Below are 18,410 nucleotides of genomic sequence, written 5' to 3'. Positions count from 1 at the left end.
AGAGCATTGCAGCAACAATGCATGTCAAAATCTTTATTGATAGAGGTTCTCAGAACACTTTGAATGAAGAAAAAAAAAGGGGTAAAAATGAACTTATTTACAAAACAGTAGAGTCACGGATGTTGAAAACAAACTTATGGCTACCAGGGGATAAGGGGAGGGAGGGATAAATTGGGAGATTGGGATTGACGTATACACACTACTATATATAAAATAGATAACTACTAAAAACCTGCTGTATAGCACAGGGAACTCTACTCAATACTCTGTAGTGGCCTATATGGGAAAAGAATCTAAAAAAAGAGTGGATATATGTATATGTATAACTGATTCACTTTGCTGTACACCTGAAACTAATACATCATTGCAAATCAACTTTACTCCAATAAAAATTTAAAAAAAAAAGAAGAAGAATTCTGAACCAAGCACCTAAGCTTTGTCATTAATCTGGGTCAAATATTCTCCAGGCAATACAGCAGCAGACCAGGCTGCAATAGTTGGTGCCCATACGCTCTTCCTCACAGCGAAGTACAAGTGCCAAATTCTAAGTGTGCTGCCAGAATTCCCCAGCTTCATAATTGCTACCACTTTTCCCATTTTGACAGTATAGATTCCGTTTTGCTGTTTGGCAGAGACTGTCTGGCTTTGCACACTGGAAAAAACTATTACCAAACCATTCCAGCCATAACTTGTGGCCTTATTCAGCAACAAAACTCTTCTGCCAAATACAAACTGAACAAGTCCTTCCTTCATTCCCCTCATGTATTTCAGATACAGTCTCAGACTAGGCTAAGAGCAAAATGGAAAAGGTTTGAAAATTATCTGGTAAATATTGGAGTAAATCATCAAGTTGTATTTCAATTATCCAGAGTATCATTACCCATTCTAGAAGGAAAATGTCTAAACTTTATACTTGGATCCAGCTATTGGGAAATAACAGAAGATGATATGAATTTGTTAGAGTAAACAGTACCAAACCTGAATTCTTGACAAATGTGCATTTACATTTTTGGCCTTCGCAGAATTAATCAATATCCACAATCTGTTTTGATAAGTCTGCCTGGAGTATTTGCTTATCCTTCCAGAAAGATGCAAAAATGCCCACAGTATAAGAACTGTATGTTGAATAAGTTTTTCACGAATCATTATGGGTTTTACACTGAGCTTGTCACATTATCTTGTCTCCCTTATGATCAACATCATACATTTGTATAATGTGTCACATGTACAGGGTCACAGTCTGGTCATAGAAGAAAAAGATGTCTCTGTATGAAACCATCAGATTTATCTAGGAATCAAACATACACCCATAATCCACTATCTACAAATATCCATCAATTGAATCCCTGTGTGAGAGTACTTTGCTAAGGAAAGCTCCATTCAAATTCTAATCAGTATGCAACTGGCTGCACTAAAAGTTCCTCCAGGGAAGTGATAAACTCTTACTCATCTTCCTAGCACCAGAATCTAAGAATCAAAGGAGATTTGTTTATTTGCTGAACAAACTTAATTAAATCTCACCTCTGAGGCTAAGTGGCAGAGGGCTATTGACTCTCAGTCCAGATTTCTTAAATGAATCATTTGTCTGGATATAAAGACTTAAAATGCAGGGTTCAGTCTCATTTTTAATAGCCATCACCTAAATGATGTATTACTGCCTAAAAGAAAAACTATTTATCAAGGACAGCATATCACTACGCTGTTGGAATTGCACAAAGAACCTAATGGAATTGCACAGAAAAGCCTACAATATAAATATATTTTAAAAGCTGAATTTAATTAAATAATAGATCACATATAAAGCAATCATATGAATTGAATAAAATATTCAAATTTTGGATTATGTTTGTTTATTTTGTCCTAAATGGAAGGTAAAATGCATGGTATAAATAGCTTTCACGTAAATAATTTGGAAATATCTTTGGGGGATTTAAATCATGAAGTTTAGCAGTATGCTTACAGAATAATTGAAAAAAAAAGCATGAATTTTCGTAAGACAATTTAAGACTGATATTCTAAGATTTAAGAGAAAGAAGAAAATAGAAAAAAAATTAATTTATAAACTTTCAAGTTTAAACCAATTCCAGCTTAAGTGCTACCAAAAAGACAATGATAAAATCCAACCATATGATCTAATATTTCTCATTTAGAAAATACCAATACTAACTTTAATTGTGCATTTTATGATTATTCAGAAAAGCAGCAATTAAACAACAAAATAAGATCTTTGTTTTAAAATTCATGCTTAATTACTCATTTCCTTCACTGTATTTAGACATGGGCAAGATGTATTATATCCATGCCACATGTGTAAACTCATGGGTAAATAACAGCATTATATGCCCTTCAATCTCTGCTGACATGCTAACTGGATGCCTTCCCCATAATCTTCACAAAGTATACACAATGCTTATATATTTTTCTTCAATAAGAATTTAGTTTCAGAAAACAGTACAGAGGGATCTTTTAACTAATCTGTCACTTCGATAAAATGAAAATGTGAGCTTTCAGGTTCAAAATATGATCATGCCACCTCAGTGTTCAATTAAAAAAATACATGCATTCATACTCATACTAAAAAGAATTTAAGATTGTGTGGAAGTAATGGTACATGCATATTTCACTGAATAATGCAATAGAAGAATTGCATTTACTATAAGCATTTTACAACACAAAATGGCATATTTTTTAAAAGAATCAAATCAAATAATATGCATGTATTGAAACTTTTTTGTTCACTTTAAGGTATGTATAAACTGTAGTTAACATCACCACAAAACTAAAGACTCGTGTTGCCACATCAAACATTCAGTGTTTAAAGAAAGGGAGAGTACAGCTTTGAAACAGAATATTTCAAGGCAGTTTAATTTCGAACCAGTGACCTTTGTAGCACAAGGGAGTTTATTCAACTGGCACTAGCAAACAGATGGACAGCAATGGAGGAAACCTACTCCCCTACAAATCTGTACATTAAATGGGAAGGAACTGCTTTTCCACCTATCTTTGCAGCATAGCCATTCAAGGTGCTAAAATGGGCTTGTGATACATGCCATGCACATCTGGGATTAGACTGTAGAAGTATTATCTGAGGCTAAACATCCTTATTTATGGAATTTGGGCAAAGCAGAGGACAGGCCTCAATATCAAAGTGACTAGCTCTTCGTGGGGCCTGAGATTTGGAAAGCTAAGTACAGTGCAAAAATGTAACTCTGAGACCACAGTAACAGAATTGAAACTGTGGAAGCTTCCTCCAGTTTGAACCATTATTCTAGAAATAGCCCAGGGAAACAGGAAAGAAAATGGAGTAAAGATTTTCAGATAATAAAAATGAATATTTGTACTACTCTGTATTTTAATCATATGGGTAATATAGTATATACACATCTGTTACCTGTATCTAATTCCAAATAAAACATTTTTTTAAAATTTTGAGTAATTCAGATTTCACTTAAAAGAGGAGAATAATTTGATAAGATATGCATTGCTTTGAGCCTTACTATATCTATATCTATATCTAATCTATCTATTTATCTATGTTGATTTCTCAAACATGAAAGGCAAAACTTCAGCAATTTTAGAAAAAAAAAGTAAAATTATGACCTTGAAATATAAATGGATTTCTTACACAAGACTCGAAAAACACAAAGTGTAAAGTAAAATGGTGATAAATTTGACTAAAAATTACAAGAGATACTATAAACAATGTTCCAGACAACCAAAAGAATAGAAATAGATATTTTCAAAACATGTATCTTATAAAGTACTAGTACTCAAATATAGTAAAAAAAATCTTCTATAAATCAATACCAAAAAGATGAATAATCCAGTAAAAAAATGTAAATTATATAAACAGAAATTTTAATAAATGAGAAAACCCAAATGGCAAATGAATATTTGTAATCGAGGAAATAGTGATTAAAATATTAATTAAATACATTTTCATGTCCTTAACAACAAAACTTGAAAAACTATAACTGCTAATCAATGGGTGAGAATAAATAAACTGTGGTATATCTTTATAATGGAATGCCCTTTATATTCTATAATGGAATAATTTCCATCAGTAAAATATATAAACTAAAACCAGAAGTTTCAAGAAACAATCATTATATGAAAAATTATTTGCACAATAAGTGCATATGATGCAAATCAGACAGAATTCAAAAAATTATGCATATTATGTATAAATTTGTACATATGGAGAAAATATAGAAAATATTTACATTATAATAATAAATGCCAAATTCAGGATTTCATTTATATCTAGGTACAGAGAACAAGAAAAAGGAAAGTGGGATTAAGAAGGTTTATCCAGGGGATACAAATGGTATTTGTGATATTTTATTTATAAAACTTTTATAAAATTTTAAATCAAATTTGGCTAAATATCTAGGCTTTTCAGCATAATCAGGCTCTAGTTTAATGAAAATCATGCATCTTCACTTCAAGTGCTTTAACTTCACCCTCAGGCAGGTATACAGAGCTCACACTCTTGTACTACAGTGTCCAGATAAAGTTCAGGTACCATATGTAGGAAGAGAGAAGAAACTTTCCTAAAAGCTTCAGCAGGTTCCTTCTCACATCTCATGAGCATAGATCAAGACTATAGCTTTAAACAGTCACAGTGGCCAATGGATTAAAAAAAAAGACAAGAGATCAAAAAGTGAGATATCTGTTATGTCTATTGTGTGACAGGTAAATAGACAGATAGACAGCTAAAAGTACAAGTCACGAGACTTTTCTATATTTCAATGGCCAGTTCAGCAAAGCCAAGTAATTGCTGACACTTGAGAACAAAGCCATCCTTAACACTGATGAGGAATCTCTTAAATTTTCACAATAGCTGCCAATCTTTGACCTTACTCTGAGTATTTCCACTTAAAAAAAGTACTTAAAAATACTACATTTTGACAGGAAATGCATTTTTAATGATGGAAACATTAAGAGTTAACTTAAGTTGCAAAGCTAAATTCTTTGAATTAGGACTGCTGTCAAGATAAAGCAATATTAGAGACCTAGAACTATTTAAAGTATTTATATGAAAGATAAACACTAATGGTGAAAGAATAAGATTCTTAAAGGGAAATCTCAAATTCACATTAAGACTCTTTGAGAATAAAATGATTTCTTAAGTTAGTAATTTTAAAAGGAAATCATAAAGTAGATATCTTAGGTTTTTGTAACTGTTCAAGAGGTTACCTTTAATTATCTCATGCTATTCCAGAAAACAGAGTAATGTATCTTTAGAAATTAATATTTTTCATTGAGATTGTGGAATATTACATGGGAAACATATTAATAAAATATTAATAACATAACAAAATATATCCACATGCCCTATAAAATAATAACCATTATCATGAAAATCCAAAGTTAATTATTAGCTAAGATGTAGAGATATATTATATCATTTAAACAATAAATTATGGTCCTCCTAAGAGTGAATTACTGAGAGAGTGGGCAGCAAAGAAAAAAAAAAGGATACATAATGTGTAGACCAGTAGTATATCAAATTACTTTTGAAATAAACCTCTGCAAAAGATTATGGTTCCATCATTTACCAAAATCCTGTCTTCCTAAAGTTACGATATAAAAAAATTATTATTTACTATGATTCAAACACTTCAACACTTCATATAAATATATTGGTTGATGCAATATATGTCAAAACAAAACAAAACAAAAACAAACTGGCTGTTCCTGAATATAGCATTTTACAATTTGGTCGTATCAACCGTCAATTTAGTCAAGAACATTTACTAAGCATCCACTGTGCTCCAAGAGTTATTCTGCATTTCATTCCCCAGACATACAAGCATATTTTTCATGTTAATAAGTAGAGTATTTTGATCTGAAATTTATGTTTGAAAGAGAGTGTTTTGGAAGCAGCATATAGATGTCAACCGAGGTAAGTTTGTTATCAAAATTTATAGAAGAGTAGTATGACATATTCATCATTATGTATGCTAAAACTGTAACATAGTTTTATGGTTATGGTTATGCTAGTTTATCTTCTCAGACATTTTGATGATGAAAGTGATAGACGTCCAGAATACCATATAAAGATTCAAGCTGTTGTACTGCATAAGAAATAAGACTATGACAGCAATCCTAGGATTTTCCTCTTAAACACGTCAAATGAAAGCATAAGCTACTCTTGCAAAGATGTTTTAACATGTCTCTTGAAGAAGATACCATTCTAAAACTTTTACTTTATTTTGTCCTTTTAAAGAATCCAGATAATTATTTAAACCCTTTTTATGCAATTTTATTTGCAACATTATTAATCTCTATGAGTTTACTATTTTAAAATTACTCTTACTCTAATATTATATAGCAATTTCTATAATCATGAAAGTTGGAAGCAACCAACATTAGTTATATACCCAAGACACTTAGACTATGCATGTGATTATGGCACAAAAGGAAGTAATTATACACATAATTCAGAAAACAAACAAAAAATGAACACATAAACTATTTGATTTTACCCCAAACCCCCCAAAAACCAATTACTGCATTTGTTAAATTAACTGAATAAAAATCAATTTACACTTCACTTTATAATGTGTAGATAATTTACAATGCATAGAGAGTTCTGAAAACACTGTGAAACAGAGATATATTATCCATTTGTTAAAAACAGATCTAGGGTTATATCCATTTATAAAAATATTTATACAGTCTTTAATACAATGAATGTAACAGGTGAAGGAAGAGAAATATATGGATACACATATATATTCTCTGCTAATCAAGGACTTACTATAAAAAGGAAACATACAATACTATTATTAGATTGGTATTAGAATAGTTTGGAATACTATTAGATTAAATCTAAAGAATACAAAATATATACAACAGATGAGGATCAGAGAAGCTTTCTTCATGGTGCACTACTATATATCAGAACTGTGATGAATAATTATGAACATACATATATATACTTATTTTTATTCATAGTAATAATACCTAATTTTTTTTTTAGATTTTTTTTTGATGTGGACCATTTTTAAAGTCTTTATTGAATTTGTTACAATATTGCTTCAACTCTCCCCAAAACAGTTCAAGCATCAATTTTAACTGCTAAGAATTCTAGGTATACTGGCTACCTCTCAAAAGTCTGAAGTTTTCTGAAAAAAGTAAAACTTTCTAAAACTTGAACACTGAATCAGTCACTATAGAATGAACATAAAAGTATTATCAATAATTACAGAATAAGTATAAAATAAAATATTTATTTAAAAACTCCTACTGACAAGATACTTGTGATAAACAGGAAGATGAGGCAAACCCCTCTCTAGCTACTCACTATTTCTTAGTGAGACAAGTCAAGTGTACGAATAAGTTCAGGACACAAAAAGACCAGATGAGTATAGTAACACAGGCACAAACTGCCATGAGCATTTAGAGGCAAGAGAAGAATGTGAAGGGGAGGAATCAAGAACCTGTGCTGGCTCTCAAAAGATACAGCTGGGGAGAGGTTGGGAAACAAGGCCTTGTTAAGGTAATAGAATATTTGATATTGAGACTTATCATTTGCTTATATTCTATTGAGAGGAAAACATTCTTACAGTCAAGTGTTTTCTGAAAATCATGTCTTAGATATGGAACAAAAACACTAGCTGAAATGAACATGAGAGTAAAGGTATCTCTTAAAAATGAGCTGAAAGTGTAGATATTAAGTGTTCTAATCACACACAAAATAATAATAAATAAAAAGGGCAGGAGGAAAATTTTGGAGGTGATGGATATGTTTATGGCATTGATTGTGGTGACAGTTTCACAAATATACACATATCTCCAAAATCATCAAGTTGTATACATTAAATATGTACATGTCAATCATATTTCAATAAAGTGTTTACAGAAGAACTAGCTGATGATCCTAGATAAGAAATCAAATAAATCAACTATGAATCACAGAAATGCTTCTGAGTAGAGAAAGAGGACATAATTATTATCATATGGATAAGGGAAAACTATTATCAGTTTTAAGGTACCTTTCAGTAGGCAAATTCAGAACCAGATCCAGTTTTGCTCATTGCCTTTTGGCCATTTAGTCTAAGGATCACCGCTCTAAATCCATAGCCTCAGACTAAGCCTTTGTAGTGACAATAAAGTTTGTATTGTGCTGGACATTCCTATATTTTGAAAATTTGTGGATATTATCCTTAGAATAGGCTATGTTACATCAAATATTAATAGATTCTGATAAGGCAAAAGTAGATAGAGGTATTAAAGAGAGTAGCATCTGCAAAGGTGTGAAAGTTGGAGCTAATAACCAACATTCAGAAAATTAGGCACGTTCCAGGTTAATTGGAGCATACATTTTTAAGGCAGAAGATACATTTCAGAAAGTGTCTTTAAATTAGTAAAAGGCCTTGAATATCAGGCTAAAGAGCTTAATTTTTACTCTTTTTTAAAATACAAAGCTTATCTATTATTATAATAACCCTATAAAGTGGGTTTTACTATTATCCCTATTTTACAGAGGCTAAAACTGAAGCCCAGAGAGGATAAATAATTTAGCTAGGAAATGGTAGAGCCAAGATTCTAATTCAGGATGTTTACTAGGACTTTTCTCTTTAGAAAATAACATTATTAGAACTGGATTTTAGTATAAATAACATAAGGATCCTATGTTAGACATAGAGAGAAGGACTAGATTGTCCAAATATTTTTTAAAAGAACAAAATAAAGGAGAGCGGAAGATAAATATGTTAATACCAGACAGAGTTGTTTTACATACTACATTTCAGAATCAAGATAATTTTGTACAAATCAATTTGAAATATATTTTTGTATTTTGTTTCCTCTTGGAGAGTAAACTTCAGAATGACAGGAATCCCAGAACTGAAGGTAATGTGTTAACAAGTACCTGAAACACTAACCTGAAACACTCAACTTGAAACACTAACCTGAACTGTAGCTGAAATTCTCAATGAAATGTAGATCATCGGGAAGACAAACAAAAATTAAACTTTATTTTTAACCAAAGAGAAACACCCTGTTCTTCATTTCCCTAAATTAGCAAAGTGTTCTTAATTCTGTTGTGTAGTGATGTGTGCTGCTATTCTATTGACTTAAAACCTAAATAGTAAAAACTTAGGCCCCTATCAATAAGAAAATATATTTCCATCAAGCACAGAAGTGAAATCCACTTATCTGTCTTGTTCTCATTTAGCATTGCAGAGTCCATTGATTTTTAAACTGTTTCAACAACTGAACCTTTCATTTTCCATGGCAAAAAGGTAACTACATCATTGTTTTATTTTAGAGCAAACTTTTGAGAGACTGAGGACAACAGTAGACCAACCTGGTGGGATGGAAAGGCCAGGGGCTTGGATTCCAGCAGGACATGTTTCAGCCCCCTCTCTGCCCGGATCATGATGGAAATGACCTCTGCCCCACAGACCTCCCTTTCTTTTACTTTTTATCAGGGCACTACCATCCTGTAGTGAAGACCTATTCGCGTGTCTTTTTCTTTTGGTAGATGCAGTACAGGACAGAGGGGACTCCGTTTCTATACTTTCATCATGGCATACAGTGTGCTTGGTCCATAACAGATATTTAATGCATCCAGTTAGACCAATAACCAAAGTCAGGATAACCTTTGAAACTTCCAGTAAATCCCTGGAATGCCTGGGTTAAATGCCTAAATTGATTACAGCTGCTGTGCCAACGAGTCTGAGAATCCTCCCTAATATTAGGCAACTAGTGGATAGCCTCCGGTGCCCAGCACTTAAGAGGTAGTTTCCATTTGAACAACGAATAACTTCATCCTAAAGCATCCACCAACCTCCAGAGCTGTCTTTCTGCCAGGCAACTAATCTTTAGCCTTGGCAGTTCAACATGCCCAAATCTCATAAGATTTACAGACAACTGTAATGCCATTCTTGACAGTTATTTCATCCTTGACACAGTTATTTTATTTTTAGACTTGATTCCTGTCATGTTCCACAAAGTAAAATCCCATTTTCTCAGAACAAACACTCACCAAAATGTGCAGCCTACAGAAAAACAAAGTCAAGTCTCCCCTTGTGTCAGTTGGCCTAGTCCCTGTCATGCTTAATAAAATATCTTCAGGAGACAAGTGTGACTCCTTGCTTCCTACCTGGTGTGCCAGGCCCTGGCAGTTTTTAGAACCCTCAGATGGAATGGCAGACTGTATTTTCTAAGCATGGTGATACACACACAGACGAACACACATCCCTTCCTGCACACTTCTATTAAAATGTGATGGCAATCCTCCAGTGAAATGTAAGGTCTATGTTTCCCCCTCCTTAAACCTGGGTGGACCTTAGTAAATGCCTCAATCAATAACATGCAGCGGAAGTGGTGCTCAATGACTTCTGAGGCTAGGAAATAAAAAGGAAAATGACCTCAGATGGTCTCACCCTCTAACTTGAGACACTTGCTCTTGGAACCCAGCCACCCTGTCGTAAGGAATCCGGGGCTAAATGAAGAGGCCGCATGTGGGCATACCAACCAATGACTATAGCAGGCTCCCAGCACCAGCTCTGTGAGTGAATGAGACTATAGATAATCCCAACCTCCAACGTGTGAGTCTTCCAGCTGAGACCCATAGAAACCACAAGAGGTAATGGATGAGGATGGCTGTTTTAAGCCATCCAGTTTTAGAAAGATTTGTTATGCAGCAATAGACAATGAAAATTGATTTGGCAGGATGCCTAGCCTTTGGAATGTCAATTTACAATTAGATTTAAGGCAATCTTAGATCTCCCACACTCTTTGGGCATTTTTTTATTGAGAGACTATCTGGAAATAACCATTCTGAACTTCATATTCCCATACCAAATATTACCATTATGGAAGAAATAAGAAAATCATTCAGAATGTACTGTAATGAGTATCTTAACTGTTTGATAAAAGACTCCACATTGTTTTTTAAAGCCCTCCACAATATTTCCCCATCTATGTTTTCAACTATATTTCTCCAACAGGGCTTGAAGAACATAGTTTTGTTCTCATTGTTTATTTTTTTAAATTTCTTTTCATTTTTGATGAAACATGAATATTTTTGGCAGAAAATGCACAACACTGTAAACCCCTGATTCCATCCAAATACTCCTCTGAAGCACATTTTTGTTCACTCAGTTTTCACTCTTAGAATTCCCTCCTCACCACTTCTTAAACCTATGGCCATCTGAAACCTGTGGCTCACTGCCTAGTCGCCCACCAATAAACACATCTACAAATATTCTACAAACTTGTCCTAGAACATGCTAACTGGGAGATCTCACTCTTATCTGCTAAATAGCATACTTCTGAAGTCAAAATAAGTCCATTTCTTTCCTGAATTATTTGCCCTTCCTTATATGATTCAGTTTTCCCTCTATAAAATGGGGATGATAATTATACCTAGTCCCTAAGGTTGCTGTATTAATTAAAAATATAAGCACTTAATAGGTCAGAGTATACCTGTAATTATTATATTTACATCTTTGCTTCACATTTGTATTCAAGCTTTTACTGAGCAGGTTTTTTCCTCACTGAACCATTTTGTCCAACCAATTACTTAATATTCATTATATGTGATTATCTGCAGTTAGAGAAGGCCAGGACATTAAACCATCAAATAATTTATTGACATTAAACATATTCAAATTCAAGGGATGCCTACTATTTAAAACGCAGCCATAAAACTAGAAAAATAAGCCTCTTCCAACATTCCATAGATAATTTATTAATTTTGACAGAATACATGGAAATTTAGGAAGCCAAGTTATGATTGATGGTATAATTAGAACAAGAAACACAATTTTAGAAACTAGAACTTCATTGCTAGGACAGAAGTTCACTGAACAATCTTTTTCCCAGGAAAACTGTAGCCCTTTGTCTCAAATTTAAAGAGGTGAAGAGATGCAAGGCAAAAAAAAAAAAAAAAAAAAAAAAAAAAGTGTGCTTTGGCAATTACTCTGGACTCAAAACTCCATAGATGATTTTGAGAACCAAGTCAGGTTTGGGATTTACATTTGAGTAATATGATAATGGAAGCCTAAGTAATCTGAAGGTGATAAGAAATGGCATAAAATAAAAAGCTTATGAACACAGTGCCTACTCTGTGAAAGAGTAAGTCTCCATTTGAATATTCCTAATCTGTATTGATAAAATACTTACTTGCAAAGGCTAAGGAAGAAGTTTTAAAAAACAGGTATTATAGTTGTAGAAAAGAATCTCATCAGTATTCTACGATTCTAGGAAAAATAACATCGAGGTGCTTTATCTTAAAAATCAATGACACAATTTAACACAAGGAAAATTACTATGTAAGACTGAAATGATTTAGATGTTAATGGTTTTCAAAATTTATTTTCATTTGTAGCAATACTATATATGAGAGGCTAGTTAACATGCCATCCCTAAAATAAAAATTGTCAAGAATCAACCATTTTAGAAGTTTCATATAAAATAGTTATTCAGAGGTAGGAGACTAATCCAAAACTGGGAAGAAGCTGTATGGATACTGGTGTTCATATGTGGAGTGTGCATCACAGAGAACAACTAAATGTTTTCAAATAGAAACATAATTATATTATGGCTCATTTTATGTTGTAATATTATACAACATAAAAGTGTTCACAAAGATTTATAGTAACTCAGAAAATACTGACGGTATAATGTTTAGTGAGGAATAAAATAACTAAAGCACATATACAATAGGAACACAATGAAGCAAATTTATGTACAGCATAGTAACTGAGGGCAAATATAAAAGAGGTTCCTTGGATTGTGGCTGTCCAGCTGACTCTTTTCATATTTTCTGTTATTTTACCAAATATTTGATAATGAAAAATATACCTTTTACAATGAGATATTTTTTATTCAGTTTCTTTTCTTCTTATCCTCTTTCCCCTTTCTCTTCATTCTATCTCTTTTCTTCATTCACAAGTTGGTATACCAATTAAGAGTTTGGTTTCTGAACTCCACAAGAACTGGGTTTAAATTACACCTTAGCCACTTTCTGCCAGTGTGAATTTATGTAAGTGGGTAACTTCCTAGTTTTCCAAATCTATACAAATGAGCATAACAATAGCATCTCCATCTCCAATTGCTGGAAAATTAAGTGAGACAATAGTAATAAAGCTCTTGGCATGGTGTCTACGACATGGCCATCACTCAACAAATGAGATCTCTTACTCTGCAGTTTCTGCCTGTCATTCCTCCTTCTGCATGCTTCTTTACCTCCCTTATGAGAAGTTCAGTATTAAAAGAGGCAGAAGGCATATCAAACATTACTAACCAAAGCAAACATCTGTGTGATCTTTAATGTTTCACTGACTTGTGTAAAAAGATTTGAGAGCGTTCCAGGGAACAGTAATCATGAAATGGTGTTTCCCGAAAATAACAGAGGTCAGTGTTTCGAAATAGAAGAAACCCACACAACTGAAAGTTATCTGGAAGAAAACAGTGTTATTATTTCTTTGTTCCTATTTTATTTTCTCAAAACTGAACTAATATGCTAATCAAGTCACCATCCATGGTGAGGATGGATGGGCCAAGGTCATCCTCTAGACCTCAACACAACAGTTTCTCGAGCTTCGGCATTTTTCAGTTTGCAGCCTTTGCTGACTGAGATTACATATGCTAGTGACTTCTCAATATGAAAACTGCAGGAGTTTAAACAAGGACACTTGAGATGAAAATACAACACCTTTTGGCTTGGATTTCTTTGTTAAAATTTCAAAGCACATCCTTGGAACACACACTGCTTCTGTCTGTACACATAGCTACATATAGTTATATGTGAATCATATTAGTGTGAAACTCACAAGAATATGCCATCATTCACCCATTTTGAACCATTTCCTGGAATTCACCCATGCTTAAAAAAATATCTGTCAGCATAAGTAAACCGAATCTTTTAAAAACAGTGTCTGTATGAAGTCAGAGAAACATAACAAATTGGATGCATACAGAGAGAGAAATAAAGAGAGGGATTATAAGGAATTGGCTTAGGTGATTATGGAAGCCAAGAAGTCCCAAAACCTGCAGCCAGCAAGCTGGAAATGCTGGAAAGCCAAAAGTGTAGTTCCATTGCCAGCCTGAAGGCCTGGGAACCAGGAGAGCCAATAGTGTAGGCTCCATTCCAAAAGCCAACAGACTCAAGATCTAAGTAAAGCCAATGGTTCAGTTCAAATTCAAAGGCAGGAAAAAAGCAATGTCCTAGCTTAAACAGCCACTAATTTTTAAATTTAGTACAATTTTCTGATTTTTCCAGGCAAGAATACAAGAACAAAGTAGCAGCATAATTAAGTAATTATAGCTCAATTTAGGATAATAACTGGAAAAGGATAGTGTATAAGAGTGGGCACTTTCTTACTATCAGAAAAGACGTTTTTATAAAAAATGTTAAGTTTTTTCTCTTGGAGGAATCAATTCTGGGCATTATATTAGCTGCAACACAGTATTAGCAAATCAAACCCAACAACACATAAAAAAGATCATACACCATGACCAAGCTGGATTCATCCCAGGCTTACAAGAATGGTTCAACCTGTGCAAATCAATCAAATGATACACCACATCAACAAAAGAAGAGATAAAAACCACAAGATCATCTCAATAGATACAGAAAAAGCATTTGATAAAATTCAACATCCATTCATGATAAAAAAACTCTTACCAAAGTGGGTATAGAGGGACCAAATCTCAATATAATAAAATCTATTTATGACAAACCCACAATCAACATAATACTCAATGGTAAAAAACTGAAAGCCTTCCTGCTAAAATCTGGAACAAGACAAGGATGCCCACTCTCACCACTTCTATTCAACAAAGTATTAGAAGTCCTAGCTGCAGGAATCAGACAAGAAAAAGAAGTAAAAGGTAGGTATCCAGATTGGATTGGAAGAGAAGAGGTAAAATTGTCATTATATGCAGATGACATGATACTATATATAGAAAACCCTAAAGACTCCAAACAAAACTACTAGAACTGATAAACAAATTCAGCAAGGTAGCAGGATACAAGATTAATATACAGAAATCAGTTGCATTTCTTTACACTAACAATGAAATATCAGAAAGGGAAAGTAAAAAAGCAATCGCTTTTAAAATCTCATCAAAAAAAACAAAATACTTAGGAATAAATCTGACCAAGGAGGTGAAAGACTTACATGCTGAGAACTATATAATACTGATAAAGGAAGTTGAAGGTAATTCAAAGAAATGGAAAGATATACTATGCTCTTAGATTGGAAGGATTAATATCGTTGAAATGGCCATACTACCGAAAGCAATCTACAGATTTAATCCCTATCAAATTACCCATGACATTTTTCACAGAACTAGAATAATCCTAAAATTTATATGGAACCATAAAAGACCCAGAATTGCCAAAGCAATCCTGAGGAAAAAGAACAAAGCAGGAGGCAAAACCCTCCCAGACTTCAGAAATAAACCCACACACCTACAATCAATTAAACTTCAACAAAGGAGGCAAGAATATATCAATACAATGGGGAAAAGACAGTCTCTTCAGCAAGTGGTGTTGGGAAAGCTAGACAGCTGCATGAAAATCAATGAAGTTAGGACACACCCTCACACCATACACAAAAATAAACTCAAAATAGCTTAAAGATTTAAATACAAGACACGACACCATAAAACTCCTAGAAGAGAACATAGGCAAGACATTATCTGATATAAATCATAGCGATGTTTTCTTAGGTCAGTCTCTCAAGGCAATAGAAATAAAAGCAAAAATAAACAAATGGGACCTAATCAAACTTACAAGCTTTTGCACAGCAAAGGAAACCATAAACAAAACAAAAAGACAACCTATGGACTGGGAAGAAATATTTGTAAATGATGTGACCGACAAGGGCTTAATTTCCAAAATATACAAACAGCTCAGACAACTCAATAAAAACAAACAACCCAACCAAAAAATAGACAGAAGACCTAAATAGACATTTCTCCAAAGAAGATATACAGATGACCAGTAGGCACATAAAAAGATGCTCAACATCACTTATTATTAGAGAAATGCAAATCAAAACTACAATGAGGTACCACCTCACACAGGTCAGAATGGCCATCATTAAAAAGTCTACACTACCAAATGTAAAACTGATAGCTAGTGGGAAGCAGCCGCATAGCACAGGGAGATCAGCTCGCTGCTTTGTGACCACCTAGAGGGCTGGGATAGGGAGGATGGGAGGGAGGGAGAGGCAAGCGGGAAGAGATATGGGGATACATGTATAAGTATAGCCGATTCATTTTGTTATAAAGCAGAAACTAACACACCATTGTAAAGCTATTATTCTCCAATAAAGATGTTAAAAAAATAAAAGTCTACAAATAACAAATGCTGGAGAGGGTGTGTAGAAAAGAGAACTCTCCTACACTGTTGGTAGGAATGTAAATTGATGCAGTCACTATGGAAAACAGTATGGACGTTCCTCAAAAAACTAAAAATAGAGTTGCTATATGATCCAGCAATCCCACTCCTGGGCATATATCCGAAGAAAACTCTCATTCGAAATGATATATGCACCACAATGTTCACAGCAGCACTATTTACAATAGTCAAGATCTGGAAGCAATCTAAATGTCCATAGACAGATGAATGAATAAAGATGTGGTATGTACACACACACACACACACACACACACACTGGAATATTACTCAGCCATAAAAAATGAAATAATGCCATTTGCAGCAACACTGATGGACCCAGAGGTTATCATACTAAGTGAAATAAGTCAGAAAGAGAAACACAAATGCCATATGATATCACTTATATGTGGAACTAAAATATAACACAAAGGAAATTATTTATGAAACAGAAACAGACTCACAGACACAGAGAACAGACTTGTGGTTGCCAAGGGGTAAGGGGGTGGGGGAGGAATGGATTTGGAATTTGGGATTAGCAGAGGCAAACTATTATACATAGAATGGATAAATAACAAAGTCCTACAGTATAGCACAGAGAACTATCGTCAGTATCTTATAATAAAGCATAATGGAAAAGAATATGAAAAAGAATACATATATATGTATGACTGAATCACTTCGCTGTACATCAGAAACTAACACAACATTGTAATTCAACTATACTTCAATAAAAAATAAATTTAAAAAAAGTTCTCAGAATTAGAAAAAGTAGTAAAACAAAACAAAAAACTCCTCTCAAATTCATTTCTTACATAAATGCCCTTAATTTTGTGTGACTATAGGCATTTGTCCAGAAAAGTAAATGTATTCCATTAATATTTGTGGTGCCAGTACAACCACAGCACCATTGAGTACACACAGTGATGGAGAGGATCATATGTCATATCCTGCTCTAAAGAACACTGGGACCTTTAACAGCTTTGGAGAGATTTCAGGATAGACTAAATCCTGATTGTAGAACACTTCATGATCACCTAAGTCAAATTCTGTATCATGTTTACACTGTTCTCTAGATTACTAAACAACTGCCTTTAAATTCAAACAGTCCTTTCTAAATTTTTCAAACTAAACAGAACGAACTTGCAATGTTAAGCCTATGTTTATGATGATTTGAAAAAGAAACTAGATCTCATGCTTTGCAGTGTGATTTCACAATACATTTTGATGTATGAATTAGTTTCACAGAATTCATAAACTGGTAGATACAGGGTGTAAATGACCTAAAGTCCTCTTATTTGTACTCCTCTGGGTGAAATAATTTCAGAACAAGAGTAAATTAAATGAAAATTATCTTAGCTAACTTAACACATAAAAGAGAGAGAACCTAAAATTTTATTAAAAATAGTTTTGAGGATTTTTCTCCCCATTATTTGTCTATAAGTTTACCATGCACATAAACATGTTTTGAAAATGAAGTAACACTTTTTAACTCTTGAATCCTGTATATGCTTGTCTACGCTTTACTGTTTTTAGCTTAAAAACCATAGAATACATATGAATTGAGAACAATCACTTCAGAAACTAGACAAGTTGATACTATTTAAATACTGCTATAAAATTTATATTTACTAATCATTAACATGTGACATTTTTATAGAAAAGGGAACATATATATCATTTGACTTCAGGTGTGAAAACTGAAAGGCAAGTCACTTAATTTGGCACTCCATTTTATTGAAATTAGAAATCCAGGAACCTTAAAGACCAAGGTAAAATTGCTAGAAATCAGCAACCTTAAAAAATGGGTCAATCAGAGGGTTAAACTAATATGTTCCAACCTTCATTGTAGAAATTATCTCAAAATTATATGTATTTTATAGTTTTAAAGAGTGTATATATGTGTGTGTGTATATATATATATATATATATATATATAGTGTGTGTGTGTGTATATATATGTTGTTTCTCACAATGAGGAATAAGTATATCAGTTGTTATCCTTACTTCATTAAATAAATTAAAGTTAGCAAAGGGAAGA

The 18,410-nt window shown here is 33.3% G+C and overlaps 1 protein-coding gene across 7 annotated transcripts in view; it reads right to left on the bottom strand.

The window, feature by feature from the left end:
- PRR16 (proline rich 16) overlaps positions 1 to 18,410 on the bottom strand; it is a 170,550-nt gene that overhangs the window by 56,662 nt on the left and 95,478 nt on the right. Inside the window, exon 1 of one of the 7 annotated variants that reach the window (XM_057540959.1) lies at positions 12,826 to 12,912. The exons of the other annotated variants lie outside the window; for them this stretch is intronic. The gene's annotated coding sequence lies outside the window, so the exon portion shown is untranslated. Of the gene's footprint in view, positions 1 to 12,825; positions 12,913 to 18,410 lie in introns of those variants that run through there. 7 annotated transcript variants of the gene reach the window in all.

The sequence above is a fragment of the Balaenoptera acutorostrata genome, chromosome 2, assembly GCF_949987535.1.
Source record: "Balaenoptera acutorostrata chromosome 2, mBalAcu1.1, whole genome shotgun sequence".
Lineage (NCBI taxonomy): Eukaryota > Metazoa > Chordata > Mammalia > Artiodactyla > Balaenopteridae > Balaenoptera > Balaenoptera acutorostrata.
This window is presented reverse-complemented; position numbering and strand designations above follow the sequence as displayed.